Here is a 13580-nt window from a genome sequence, read left to right on the forward strand (position 1 = left end):
GTCCGTTGTCTCCTTCTCTCCTGTCCCTGCCCCCTTGGCCCCATGCAACCCATGGATCCACTTTCATGGTCTACAGATTTCTTTCTTCTGGACTCTCATGTGAACGAAATCACATAATACACGGACTTTCATGCCTGGCTTCTTTCACACATTCTAGTGTTTTCAGTGTTCATTCAAGTTGTTCATTCAAGTCAGTGCTTCATTCCTTTTGATGACCAGATAGTATTCCACCACACATTTTGTTTACCCATTTGTCTGTTGATGGACGTTTGGGTTGTTTCTATTTGTGGTTATTATGTTATAAGGTTATTATGAATAAACATGCTATAAACATTTGTGTACCATTTTTTCGTGTAGACATAGTTTTCATTTCTTTTGGGTGTATACCTAGTAGTGGAATTCCTGGGTCATATGGTCACTCTAATCATTTGAGAAACTGCCAGAAACGGCCCATTTCCCAAAGGGGCAGCAACTTTTCACCTCCCCACCAGCAGTGGATGAAGGTTCCAGTTCCTCTGTCAACACTTGTTGCCATCTGACTTTTTGATTCTAGACATCACGGTGGATGGGAAGTGGTATCTCACTGTAGTTTTGATGTGCATATTCCTGATGACTAATGTGTATGTTTGAATGTCTTCCATTTGCTTGGCTTTTTATTATTAGGTTGTAAGAGTTCTTTACGTATTCTACATACAAGTCCCTTACCAGATATGTCGTTTGCAAATATTTCCTCCCATTCTGTGGGTTGTCTCTTCACTTTTTTGATGGTGTCCTTTGAAGCACAAAAATGTTAAATTTTGATTAAGTCCAATTTATTTTTTCTTTTGCTGCTCATGCTTTTGGTGTCCTATCCACATGCTTTGTGGACTTCTAGGTCACGAAGATGTACTTCTGTGTTTTATTCTAAGAATTTTATAGTTTTAGCACTTATGTTTAGTGCTCTGATTCACCAATTTTGGGTTAGTGTGTGTGTGTGTGTGTGTGTGTGTGTGTGTGTGTGGTGTGAGGTAAGGGTCCATTTTCATCCCTTTGTATGTAGCTGTCCAGTTGTCCCAGCACCATTTGTTGAAAACACTTTTCTTTCCTTATTGAATGGTCCTGGCAATTTTTTTTGAACATCAACTGACAGTAGATGTATGGGTTTCTTTCTGACTCTCAATTCTATTCTCTTGAGCAATATGTCTGTCTTTATTCCAGTACCACACTGTCTTGATTGCCATTGCTCTGTAGTGAATTTTGTATATGGGAGGTGTGGGTCCTCCTACTTTGTTCTTTTTAAAGGATTATTTTGGTCTATTCTGTGTCTCTTGTAAATTCCATATGAATTTTAGAATCAAGTTGTCAATATCTACAAAGAAGTCAGGTAGAATTCTTGTGTTGAATCTGTAGATTCAGTTTGGGGGGTATTGCTCTTAACGTTAAGACTTTGAACCCATGAACATTGATTTTTTTCCATTAATTTAGGTCTGTTTCTTACTGTTTCTTCCAACAGTGTTTTGTAGGTTTCACAGTGTAGTTTTGTACTTCTCTTGTTAAATTTATGTCTAAGTTTTTATTCTTTTTGATGGCTTAGGGAATGGAATTGCTTTTTAAATTTTATTTTCAGATTGTTCATTGCCAAGTGTATACAAATACAATTGATTTTGTTTATTGACCTTGTATCCTGCAACTTTGTTGGACTTGTTCATTAGTTCTAATAGGTTTTCTTAGCGGATTCCTTAGGATTTTTTATATACAAGATCATCTCATCTGTGAACGGAGATATTTTTATTTCTTCCTTTCCAATCTGGATGTCTTATGTTTCTGTTTCTTGCCTAGCTAGCTTCCCTGTCTAGAACTTCCAGTGCAAATGTTGAATGGAAGTGGTGAGAGGTGACATCCTTATTTGTTCTTGATCTTAGGGGAAACGTCTAGTCTTTCACCATTAATTATGATAATGTGAATCTTCTGTAGATGCTCTTTATCAGGTTAAGGAAATTCCCTTCTAATTTGTTGAGTTTTTTTTTTTTTTTTATCATGAAAGGGTGTTGGATTTTATCAAAAGTTTGTTCTGTGTCTTTTGAGATGATCATGTGATTTTGTTTTTTGATCTATTTATATGATGTATTACTTTGTTGCTTTTCAGATGCTGAACAAATCTTAATTCCTGTTATAAATCTCACTTGGTCATAATGTACAATTCTTTTAATGTAGTAATCCTCACTTATCTGTGGGGAATTTGTTCCATTATGTTGGTGGATTCAGTTTGCTAGTATTTTGCTGAAGATTAAAAAAAACTTTTTAATACTTATTTCAGAGAGAGAGAGGGAGAGAGAAACCGAAGCAGGCTCCAGGCTCTAAGCTGTCAGCACAGAGCCCAGTGTGGGGCTCGAACTCCCTAGCTGTGGTATCATGACCTGAGTCAAAGCCAGATGCTTAACTGACTGAGCCACCCAGGCACCCCTATTTTGCTGAAGATTTTTGCATGCATATTCCTAGAAGTTATTGGCGAGTAGTTGCTTTTCTTGTTATGTCCTGGTCTGGTTTTGGTATCAGGGTAATACTGGTTTTATAAAATGAATTGAACGGTGTTCTCTCTCCTCTTACAGTTTTTGGAAGGGTTTGTGAAGAAAGAATTGTAAAGGATTAATTATTCTTTAAATGTCTGGTAGAATTCAGTGGTGAAGCCAACTCAGTCTGGGATTTTCATTGTGGGTAATTTTTTGATTACTAATTCAGTCTCTTTACTTGTTACAGGTATATTCAGATTGTCCATTTCTTCTTGTGTCTGTTTTAGTAGTTTCTGTCTTTCTAGAAATTTCCTTATCTTATATAAGTTATCTAATTTGTTGGTTTACAGTTGCTTATAGGATTCCTTCCTAATCCTTTTCCTTTCTATAGGGTCAGAGCAATGTCCTCTCTTTCATTTCTAGCTCTAGTAATTTGAATCTTCTCTTTTCTTCTTGGTCAATGTAGCTAAAGATTTGTCAATTTTGTTGTTCTTTTCAAAGAGCCTACTTTTTGTTTTATTGATTTTCTCTGTGTTTTTCAGTTCTCTATTAGGTTCCACTGTAACGTTTATTCCTTCCTTCCTTCTTCTTGTTTTAGGGTTTACTCTGCCCTTTTTTTTTTTAATTAATGTTTATTTATTTTTGAGAGAGAGAGTGAGAGAGCAAGCAGAGGAGGACAGAGAGAGAGGGAGACACAGAATCTGAAGTGGGCTCCAGGCTCTGAGCTGTCAGCCCAGAGACCAGCTGTCAGCACAGAGACCACGAGCTGTGAGATCATGACCCCAGCCGAAGTCGGATGCTTAACCAACTGAGCCACCCAGGTGACCCACTCTTCTTCCCCCCATCCCCCCCAATCTTAAGGTGGAAGGTTAGGTTTTTGACTTGAGATTTTTTTCTTTTATATTTTTCTCTCTAAGCACTGCTCTTGCTGTTTCCCATGTTTTAGTATCTTGTGTTTCCATTTTCATTTATCTCAATGTATTTTCTGATGTACCATTGAAATCATTTAGCCAATTGGTTATTTAGGAGTGCCTTGTATAATTTACACATAGTTATGAGTTTCCCCCAAGTTTTTTGTGCTACTGATTTCTAATTTCATTTCAATGTAATTAGAGAACATGCTTTGTATCATTTCTATCCTTTTATGTGTACTGGGGTTTGTTTTATAGCTTAGCATGTGGTCTGTGTTAGAGAATGTGCCTGTGCCCTTGAGAGGAATGCACATTCTATTGTTGGGTGGAGTGTTCTAAAGATGTCTGGTAGGTAAACAGGCTTACAGTCTTCCAGGTCTTCCATTTCCTTGTTGATAGTCTATCTACCTACTCATTCTATCCATTATTGGAAGTAGGATATTGAAGTCTTTAAATATTGTGGAAGAATTGTCTATTTCTACCTTCACCTGTCAGTGTTTCTTTGGTGCATCTGTGCTTGTAATTGTTATATTTCTTGATGCATTGAGACCTTCATCATCATGAAGTGTTCTTCTTTATCTTTGTTTCAAGTCTATTTTGTCTGATATTCACATAGTCACTCCAACTTTCTTGTGGTTGTTTGCATGATACATTTTGCCCATAATTTTATTTCCAGCCTATTTGTATCTTTGAATCTAAAGTGTGTCTCATGTGCAAAATGTTTTATTTTATGTAGTCAGATTTATCAATCTTTTATTACGTCTGTATTTTTGAATCATAGTAATAAAATATCTCCCTATACTCGGCTCATAAAGGAATTTACCCACATTTTCTTCTAATAATTCTGTGGCTTCATTTTCTATATTTACATCTTTGATACATTTGGAACTTTTTCTTATGTTTGATGTGAGATGGGGATATAATTTTATCTTTTTCCAAATTGTTAGCCAGTTGTCCCGGCAACACTTATTAAAAAATCTTTTTTCCTTCAGTGATTTTAGAGGCCATCTTTAATTTTTTTTGTAATATTTATTTATTTATTTATTTATTTATTTATTTATTTATTTTGAGAGAGAGAGGCAGCCTGCAAGTGGGGGAGGGGCAGAGAGAGAGGGAGAGACTGAATCTGAAGCAGGCTCCAGGCTCTGAGCTGTCAGCACAGAGCCCGACACAGGGCTCGAACCCACGAACTCTGAGATCGTTACCTGAGCCGAAGTCGGACGCTCAACAAACTGAGCCACCCAGGCACCCCCAGAGGCCATCTTTAAAATATACAAAATTTCCAAATATAGCTGCATCTGTATCTGAACTTCCTCATCTACTTCATTTCTATGTCTGTTCTGCACACCAGCTCTACATTGTTTTAATTGTGGATACTTCGTAGTATTTTTAATGTCTGGTAGGGTTTACTTCCCCTTGAGGCTTTTCTTTCTCAGTGTTTTCCTGGCTATTCTCAAAGGTTTATTTTTTCATATGAACTTTAATATCAATTTGTCTAGCTCCATTAATATCATTAAACTTATAAATTAACTTAGGGAGAACTGATGTCTTTATAATATCAAATTGTCCTATCCGAGAAAAACTTGCATCTTCCCATTTGTTCAAGAAGGCTTTTGTGTTTTGTGTTAGTTTAAAAAGTTTCCTTATAGCAGTTTTGTGTATCCCTTGCTAAGTTTATTCCTGCATATTTTATCTTGTTGCCATTTTGAATAGGATTTTCCCTCTGCTATTGATTTCCAAATGTCGATTTCATATTCTACTACTTTATTGAATCCTTTTTTTTTTGATTTGGGTTATAAATGTGGGGTTTTTCCCCAGCATATTTCTTTTTTTGAGATTTATCTGTGTGGATGCCCATCATTCTAGCTTATTTATTTTCACTGCTGTATTCTGTTCCATTGTGTGAATATACCATGGATAAATATTTATATGTTGGATGGACGTTTAGAATGTTTCCTATTTGTCAGAATTGCTGAGTGCTTTTCCAAAGTTGTTCTATCACTTCTCACTCTCATCTGTAGTGTGTGAGTTTGTTGCTTCATGGTTTTGCCAGCATTAGCCATGGTCAATCCTTAAATTTGGCCAATCTGATGGGTAGCAAATGGCAGAGAAATATGGTTTTTAATGACTGTTCTTAAGCACTTGGTTCTAAATTCTGACCCAAGACGATCCCTCCCGCAAGGACACAGGCTGTGGGTTGCAGCCCTAATACCTCCTTCTCTCAGTGCCCTCCTCTCACTGAGGAGTGTTTAGCTCGATAAGAATTGGGAGCTATGATGACTCTTTCATACCTTTGAGGGAAAGGCACTTCTATAAAATTAAATGTACAATTCATTAGATGAGGACAGCCTCAGGTCAGGCCTCCGAGTGGAATTTCTTTGCTGAGTTCATTGTATTTATTAGTGCTATAAGATTATCAACAACCGGCTGAGTAACAGCCTGAATCCGGCCCTTTGCTAGGCTCTGTACAGGATTTAGTGATGAATTAGGCCCACTTCCCACCTTTAGGGGGCTTACAACCTAATTGGAAGAGAAGACATGTTTACCTTAGAAGATACCATAGATAACACCCACGAGACCCCCTGAGGATATTATGGGCCAGGTTGCTGATGCCGACAGAAAGGTTTGCATACAATGAATGTAAAAAGAAAAGGGCATATTTCTTTCTTCGCATCATATTACGAATTCAGTAGGAAAGGCTGTCATGGAATTTCTTCGTGCTTTAAACAGGCTAAATTCATCCTAGTAAAAATGCATACAACACCAAAGACACCTCCCCTGTGTTTCTAACCTGTACAATCATGGACAACTTAAATTTCACCTTAGAGGCCGGGTCCCCTAGTGGAACTTCCATCTGAATTCCACCTACTTCCTGTCCAGCAGAATCAACCTTCCTCCTAAGCGGGCACATTTCAGGATCCTCTGTCATGAGATGCGGTGGCCGGTCCAGTTGTGACCTAGCACCAGCTGCCTCACCTTGTTTCTCATGACCAGACCACTGGCTCTGTGCTTCTCCCCATGCTGTAGTTGATGCTGAGCCCCTGGTGCCCCCAGGGTTGGAGCCCTGCTCCAGTCTTTTCGGCCTGAGAGTGGCACTCTTGCTTTTTCTCTTGGTGTCTGGGCCCTGCTACCTCTCCTGGACTTCTCAAAGCTGAGTGCCTACATACCCAGGTTCAGGTGTTTCCTTAATTAGCAGTTCCCTCATTCTGCTGCCAGCCAGAACCGGGTGTGTGACTAAGCTTTGGTCATACCATATGGGTAAGAAGTTTCCATGCTCAACAGAGTGCCACCTCATCCACTTTACGTAAGGGTTACATGTCCCTTCAGAGTTGGAAGCGTCTTTCACTCTTGCCTGGTCCTGCCATGGCCCACAGCGCACCCTTGAGGCAGCTGGGCGGCACTGCAGGTGTAGACAGTTCTTGCCAAGCAGTGCTGGAGGGGGAAGCCAGCTGGTCTGGGTGGACATCTTGTCCACAGCCTTACGAGGCCCACTTGCTAAGGCTATCAAGCACACTGGCCCAGTTCATCCTAGTTGCCTTTATTCTTTCATTTCACTTATTCATTCATTGATTTGTTAAACACATACTGTGGGTTTCACTAAAAGTTCTATAATTATCCTGTCGGCTGAAATACCCACAAGTGCAAAGAACCCCCCCCCCCCCGGCCCCTGCCTCCTTACCCCACAGAGCAGTGGGTGTGTGAGCATCTGAGAGCTTGTGGGGTTGTTGCCAGAACTTTTCTGTTTGTCTAGCCCGGTGCCTAGGTCAGGGGCAGGACTTGTGAAACCATGTGGTTCTTTGAGGGTGCAGATAGAGCCAGCCCACATGAAGTAATGGGTGAACACGTGCCCCTCTGTGTTTTGCTGTCGTCGTTTGGACGAGAGGGGCTTATAGTACTCAGTGTTCACTGAGGGCTGGGGTGGTTTAGGACTGCTTCCTAAAACTTGAAGCCCTAAAGAATGGGTAAACTACACAGATTCTGGGGAACGGCATCGTACTTGGGGAGAATAACCTGAGTGTGCTCAGAATGAGCATAGTGGGTTCTAGAGATATGGAAGAGACCAGCCTGATGATACGTGTTAGATGTTTCATGGGTCATCTCCTTGGGAACGCTTACTCAATTCGATTAGCACTTGGGAGCTTTGTATAGGAAGCTGTGTCCTGGAGTGGCCAGTGCTGGGCAGAACTGGCTGGCGTGGGGCTGCGGTTGACCGTCTGCCCTGAGCAGGGCCACGGGGGTACCATAGCCTAGCCCTGGTATGGCCATGACACAGAAATAGCCTTCTTCCATGAGTCAAGCCTCCCATCCTTCTCCTGTGTGACTGCTGTTTGAACACTTTTATTTTTTGTTGTTGTTCAAGCTGTAGGGTAATTACCCTTGTCCTTAATAATTGCATTAGTTTCCTTGATGAGCAGAGATGCTCTAGAGTGTGTGCTGTTAAAAAGAGGTTAGGATTAAGGTTTTCAACCTGCTGCTGGTGTGAGAAGGATATCTCCATGCCAATTACCGTCTCCTTGATAGGATTAGTCACTGTGTTAATTGCTACTCAGAAAAAACGCCAAGTTTGTTGTTTTAGACTTTGGCTTTTAAAATATTGCAGATGTCATCTTAAATGCAAATTGTATTTGGTATTAGAGATAACTGTTGATCTATTAACACTTTGGGGCTGATTGGTATCCGAGGCTGTGTGAGACAGAGGAGTCTTGCCCTTGGATTATTAATTGCATCTTTGATGGTGGTTCCAGAACCGGGAGGGGAAGCAGCTGTCAAGCCTGTTCCTTGGCACTGTCTTTGAAAGAACTCAGGGCTCCGTCAGCCACAGTCTGTTGGAAGCGGCCAGAACAATGTATAAAACGACCTCGCTCCTCAACCCAAGAGCATTGCCTGTCTACTCTGCAGGTCACCTTGGTTGGGTGGCTTCTGGTTTGTACCTTGAACGTTGTGTCTCTTCAGTGAGTGTCAAATGACCATAGCAGCTCAGTCTTTAGAAATTTCTGAAGAGGTGGCTTCATTTCTTCATGTTGGACCAGGAGAGACCAGTCAGAACCAGAGAAACCTCTGTTATATAGCATCTTCTTTTTAGTTTATATTTAAAAACTTTTCATTTTGAAATAATCTCAAAGTTTCAGAAAAGTTGTCAGAATAGTGCAAAGAAATCTATGCCCTGCACCCAGACTCCCCAACTGTTGACATTTTTATCATTTTTGCTTTATCATTCTCTACAGGTGTGCGTGTACATTTTTTTCTGAACCACTTGCAAGCAACTTTCAGACAAGATGCCCCATTAGTCCTAAACACTTTACTGCACATTTCCTAAGAACTAGGACATTCTCCTGCATAACTCAGTACTGTGATCAAAATCAGGAAAACAGCACTGATAGGATACGATTATCCAGTCTAGATTTCATTCCTGCAACCAGCCATGTTCCAGTAGTGTCCTTTAAAGCGAAATGTAATCACCACCACCACCACCACCACCATCATCATCACCATCACCATCATCTGGTCTAAGATCCCGTCTAAAATCTTATATTTATTCCCGCGTCTTTAATCTCCAACAATCGGGAACAGTCCCTCTGTCCTTCTTTGTCTTTCATGACTCTGACATTTTTTGAAGAACACAGGCCAGGTAGTTATTTTAAACAGTGTCTTTCGACTTGGGTCTGTCTGATGTTTCTTCACTAGATTCAGGCCACGCGTTTTTGGCAGGAAGACCAGAGATGTGATGTTGGGTCCTTCTCAGTTCATCATATTAAAAGGTACATGGTACTGGCTATCCCATTCCTGGAGCTGTTAACTCTGATCCTGGGTTAAGGTGCTATCTGCTACATTTCTCTGGTGTGAAGTTATTGTTTTTTCCTTTGTAATTAATTAGTGTTTGTGAGGAGATATTTCATGTATGTGTAAATATCTTATTACTCATGGAACTTTTACCTACTTGCTTTAGCACCCACTGATGATGCTTGTCTGGATCAATTATTATTATAATCTTTGCCAGATGGTATTTTTTCCTAAATTTATTTATTGCTTCGCACTTTCTACTGTATTCAAGAGCTTTTGCTTTCTTACATTTATTTACTTACTCATTTATTTATTTATAGCCATAACGTACTCATGTATTCCCATTTTAGTCAATGAGTTACATTGACCAGGTTACATTCAGTGGGTAATATATTTGCCCAATAGTTTATAATCTAGTTATTTTGATGGTTAAATTGTCACAGATTTGGTCACTGGGAGCCTCTTCAATTTGGCTGCTGTGTTCTTGTGACACATTCTCATCATATGTTTTACATTTTATTATGAAAAATTTCAGACACACAGAAAGTTAAAAGATTTTTTTGGGGTGAACACCCATGTACTTATCACCTGCATTCTTTAATTAACATTTTACTGTGCTTGCTTTATTATATATCTAACCATTATCCATCCAGCAACCCTTCTTCTTTTTACATTGCATTTCAAAGTAGTTGTAGCCATCACTACCCTTCATTCTTAAGCCTTTTGGCAGATTTGATATTGTCTAGAGTTCCAAATTTGTTTATAGTTCATTTTTTAGGTACTACTTACATACAGTGCAATGTACAAATATTAAGCGGACCACTTGATGAATTTTGATCAATACGTTCACCTAAGAGACTTAAACCCCTATCAAGACGTAGAATACTGCCATCACCTCCCAAGAAGGTTTTTCAAGTATCTTTCCAGTCATTCCTTGAGCCTGTCTTCCTCAGGAGCTACCACTGTTCTAGCAACATAGATTAGATTCCATTCTAGAGTTTTATATAAATGGAGCATGTATGGTACATATTCTCTTGTGTGAGGATAATTCTCACCATAGTGACTTTTCAGATTCATCCATGCTGTTGATTATATTGGCCATCCATTTGTCCCTCTTTTTTTTTTTTTTTTTTTCTTTTTAGACCTTCCTTATTTTCTGGCACAACAAAATGTTCCTTCAAGGTTGCCTTATACTTTTCTTGCATAAGCCCTGGGATTGGCTCTCTCTTCAAGGATCCCTGGCTCCTTTTAGTAGAGAACGGTTTTTGAATTCCAGGTGCATTCATTGGTATTGATACTTTTATTCACGCATGTGTCATTGCTTCCAGGTCCTCACTCTCTTAATAGGAAAAGATAAGAAACATGTGTGAGTATACACTTATAAATACACAAACACATATATGTCTACATCTATTTCATATGTGTTCGTGTGTGTGTGTGTGTGTGTGTGTATGTAAAACCACACGTTCATAATGATTCCAATTCCAATCCAACACCATTGGGTATTGGATTCATTCATCTTTCCAAATATGGAACTTCCTTCTCCAATGTGGGAGAAATTTTTCTGAATATATTTATTCATTTTATGAATCCTAAAATGATATATAAGGTAGTTGAATAAGAATTAACCTATACCATGGAAGAAAACAAATCTAAATAGGGTTCAATTTGTGCATAGCACTTTTTGTCTTTAGTTTGAGGGCATGTGGTTGAAATACTATGTTCAAGAGTCTTGAAGTCTCCCTCTCCCTACTTCTGGGTTTATATTTACTTTGGCTTGTATAATTTTGGGTTTGTGTTTCGTTTGTGTTTGATTTTAGGGATCTTCTCCATCCTTGTTGATTTTCTTTTAGTAGGTAAAACATTAACATGTAGCAAAAGGTAAAACCATGCAAAAGAGCCAACCCCAGAGAAATGCCACTGTCTCCATCCCTCTCATCAGGTAGGTAACCGGTCTGTTTTCTCTTTATCTGTCCTGTGTTTCTTTTGCCACAATAAGCAAGTACAGGTATATTTTCTTATTTTCTCCCTTTTTCTTACACAAAAGGAAAGTGTTACTTTTTAAAAATTAAACCTTTTATTTTGAGATACTTGTTGGTTCACATACAATTGTAAGAAATAATTGAGAGATCCACATCCATGCACCCTTTATACAGTTTCCCTAATGGTAACATCTTGAAAACTGTAGTACATTATTAGGAGCAGATGTTGACACTGATACAGTCAAGGCAGAACGTTTCCATACCACCCAGGATGCGGGGGTCCTGGCTGTTGCCCCTTTTAGCCACACCTATTTCCATCTCATTCCTACCCCTCTTTAATTCTTTGCAACCACTCTCATCTCTTCTCCATGCCTATAATATTATCATTTCAAGAATGTTACCTAAATGGAATCACACAGTAAGTAGACTTTGGGAATTGGCTGTTTTCTCAGAAAATAATTCTCTGGGGAGTCCTGTAGTTGTTGTGTGTATCAGTCTTTCCTTCCTCCGTATTGCTGAGTGGTCCACGGGGTGGCTGGACCACATTTGTTTAGCCATTTACCAATCAAAGGACATCCGCGTGTTTCCAGGTTTTTGGCTATTACGCATAAAGTTGCAATAAACATTTGTGTACAGATTTTTGTGTGACCGTAAGTTTCTGTTCCTCTGGGATAAAGGCCCAGGAGTCCAGCTTCTGGGTGGTATGGTAGTTAGATGTTTAGCTTTCAAAGAATCTGCCAAAGTGTTTTTCAGAGTAGCTGGACTTAGCCTTCCCAAAAGAAATGGACAAGCGATCCCATTTCTCCATATCCTTGTCAGCATTTGGTGTTGTCACTAATTTTTATTTTAACCACCCTGATAGATGTGTACTGATAATCTCCTTGGGATTTTAACGTGTATTTCTGTAATGGCTAATGAGGCAGAACATCTTTTCATGTGTTTGTTTGCCATTGAATATGCTCTTTGGTGAAGCATGTTTCTACCTTTGTCCATTTGCTAACTGAATTATTTTATTATTTTTTTTTTACTGTTGAGTTTTGAGGGTTCTTTGTATATTTTAGATACTAGTCCCTTGTCTGACATGTGGTTTGAAAGGTTTCCCCCTGATCTGCATCTTGTCTTTTTGCCCTCTTAGCAGCGTCTTTGAACAAAGATTTTTAATTTTGATGACGTCCACTTAGTCATTTTTTCCTTTTATGGATTGTGCTTTTGTTATTAATTTTAATAATTCTTTGCCTAGCCTTAGATCCCCAAGTTTTCGCTATGTAAAGTCCATCATTTATTTTGAGTTAATTTTTATAGGTGTAGAATGGAATTAGGTTGAGCAAAGTCCTCCCTCCTTCTCTCCCTCGCTCCCTCTTTCCCTCTCTCCTATCCTCCCTCCCTCCCTCCCTCCTTTCCTTCCTTCCTTCCTTCCTTCCTTCCTTCCTTCCTTCCTTCCACCTATGGATGTCCAATTACTCTAACACCAGTTGTTCAAGGCTAGTCTGCTTTCTTCCACTGACTTAATTTTACACATTTGTCATAAATCAGTTTGGCATATTTGTGTGGGTCTATTTCTGGATTCTCTATTCCTTTCCACTGATCATGTGCTTCTCTTCCTCTGCTAACAGCAGACAGTTTTGATAACTGAAGCTGGAGGAGTCTTCTTCTGTCCTGATACTTCCTGCCCCTTTGTCACTCTTATTTTGCATATTTGTGCTTTCTCATTCTTTGGTTAAGTTTAGCTACTAGTTACCCTATTTTGTTGATTTTTTGGGGAAAAAATCCAGAATTTTGACTTTATTGGTTTAATCTACCTCATTAATTTCTTTTTTTCCCTAATTTTAATGTTCATTTATTTTTGAGAGAGAGAGAGAGAGAGAGAGAGAGCGAGAGCAAGCAGGGGAGGGGCAGAGAGAGAGAGAGGGATACCCAGAATCTGAAGCAGGCCCCAGGTTCTAAGCTGTCAGCACAGAGCCAATGTGGGGCTGGAACCTACAGACCCGGAGACCATGACCTGAGCTGAGATCAAGAGTCGGGCGTTTAACCGACTGAGCCACCCAGGGGTCCCTACCTCATTATTTTCTACATGTAACTTACTTTTTCCTTCCTTGTGCTTTTGTTGTTGTTCTTCTTCTAGGTTTTTGAGTTTGGCATTAAGACTTTTTAATTCCTCCATTTTTACTGAAATAAGTGTTGAAGGCTATGAATATTTTTACCTAATCACTGTTTTTTTTTAAATATGTCCCATAAACGCTGCTTTGAATATGTCCCATGTACTCTGATATATATATGTGTTTTAATCACATATATATATTTAGAATTTCTGTTATTTTAGTTTTAGGTTTTGAAAATTAATTTCTAGCTTTATCATACCATGATCAGAAACTATTCTTTGTCATCTTTCTACTTTATGAAACATTGATTAATTGTCA

At 39.1% G+C, this 13580-nt stretch overlaps 1 protein-coding gene across 8 annotated transcripts in view; it reads left to right on the top strand.

The window, feature by feature from the left end:
* Positions 1-13580, top strand: part of CAMTA1 (calmodulin binding transcription activator 1) — an 855981-nt gene that overhangs the window by 384052 nt on the left and 458349 nt on the right. The gene's annotated exons all lie outside the window — the stretch shown is intronic.

This window comes from Leopardus geoffroyi, chromosome C1 (assembly GCF_018350155.1).
Source record: "Leopardus geoffroyi isolate Oge1 chromosome C1, O.geoffroyi_Oge1_pat1.0, whole genome shotgun sequence".
NCBI lineage: Eukaryota > Metazoa > Chordata > Mammalia > Carnivora > Felidae > Leopardus > Leopardus geoffroyi.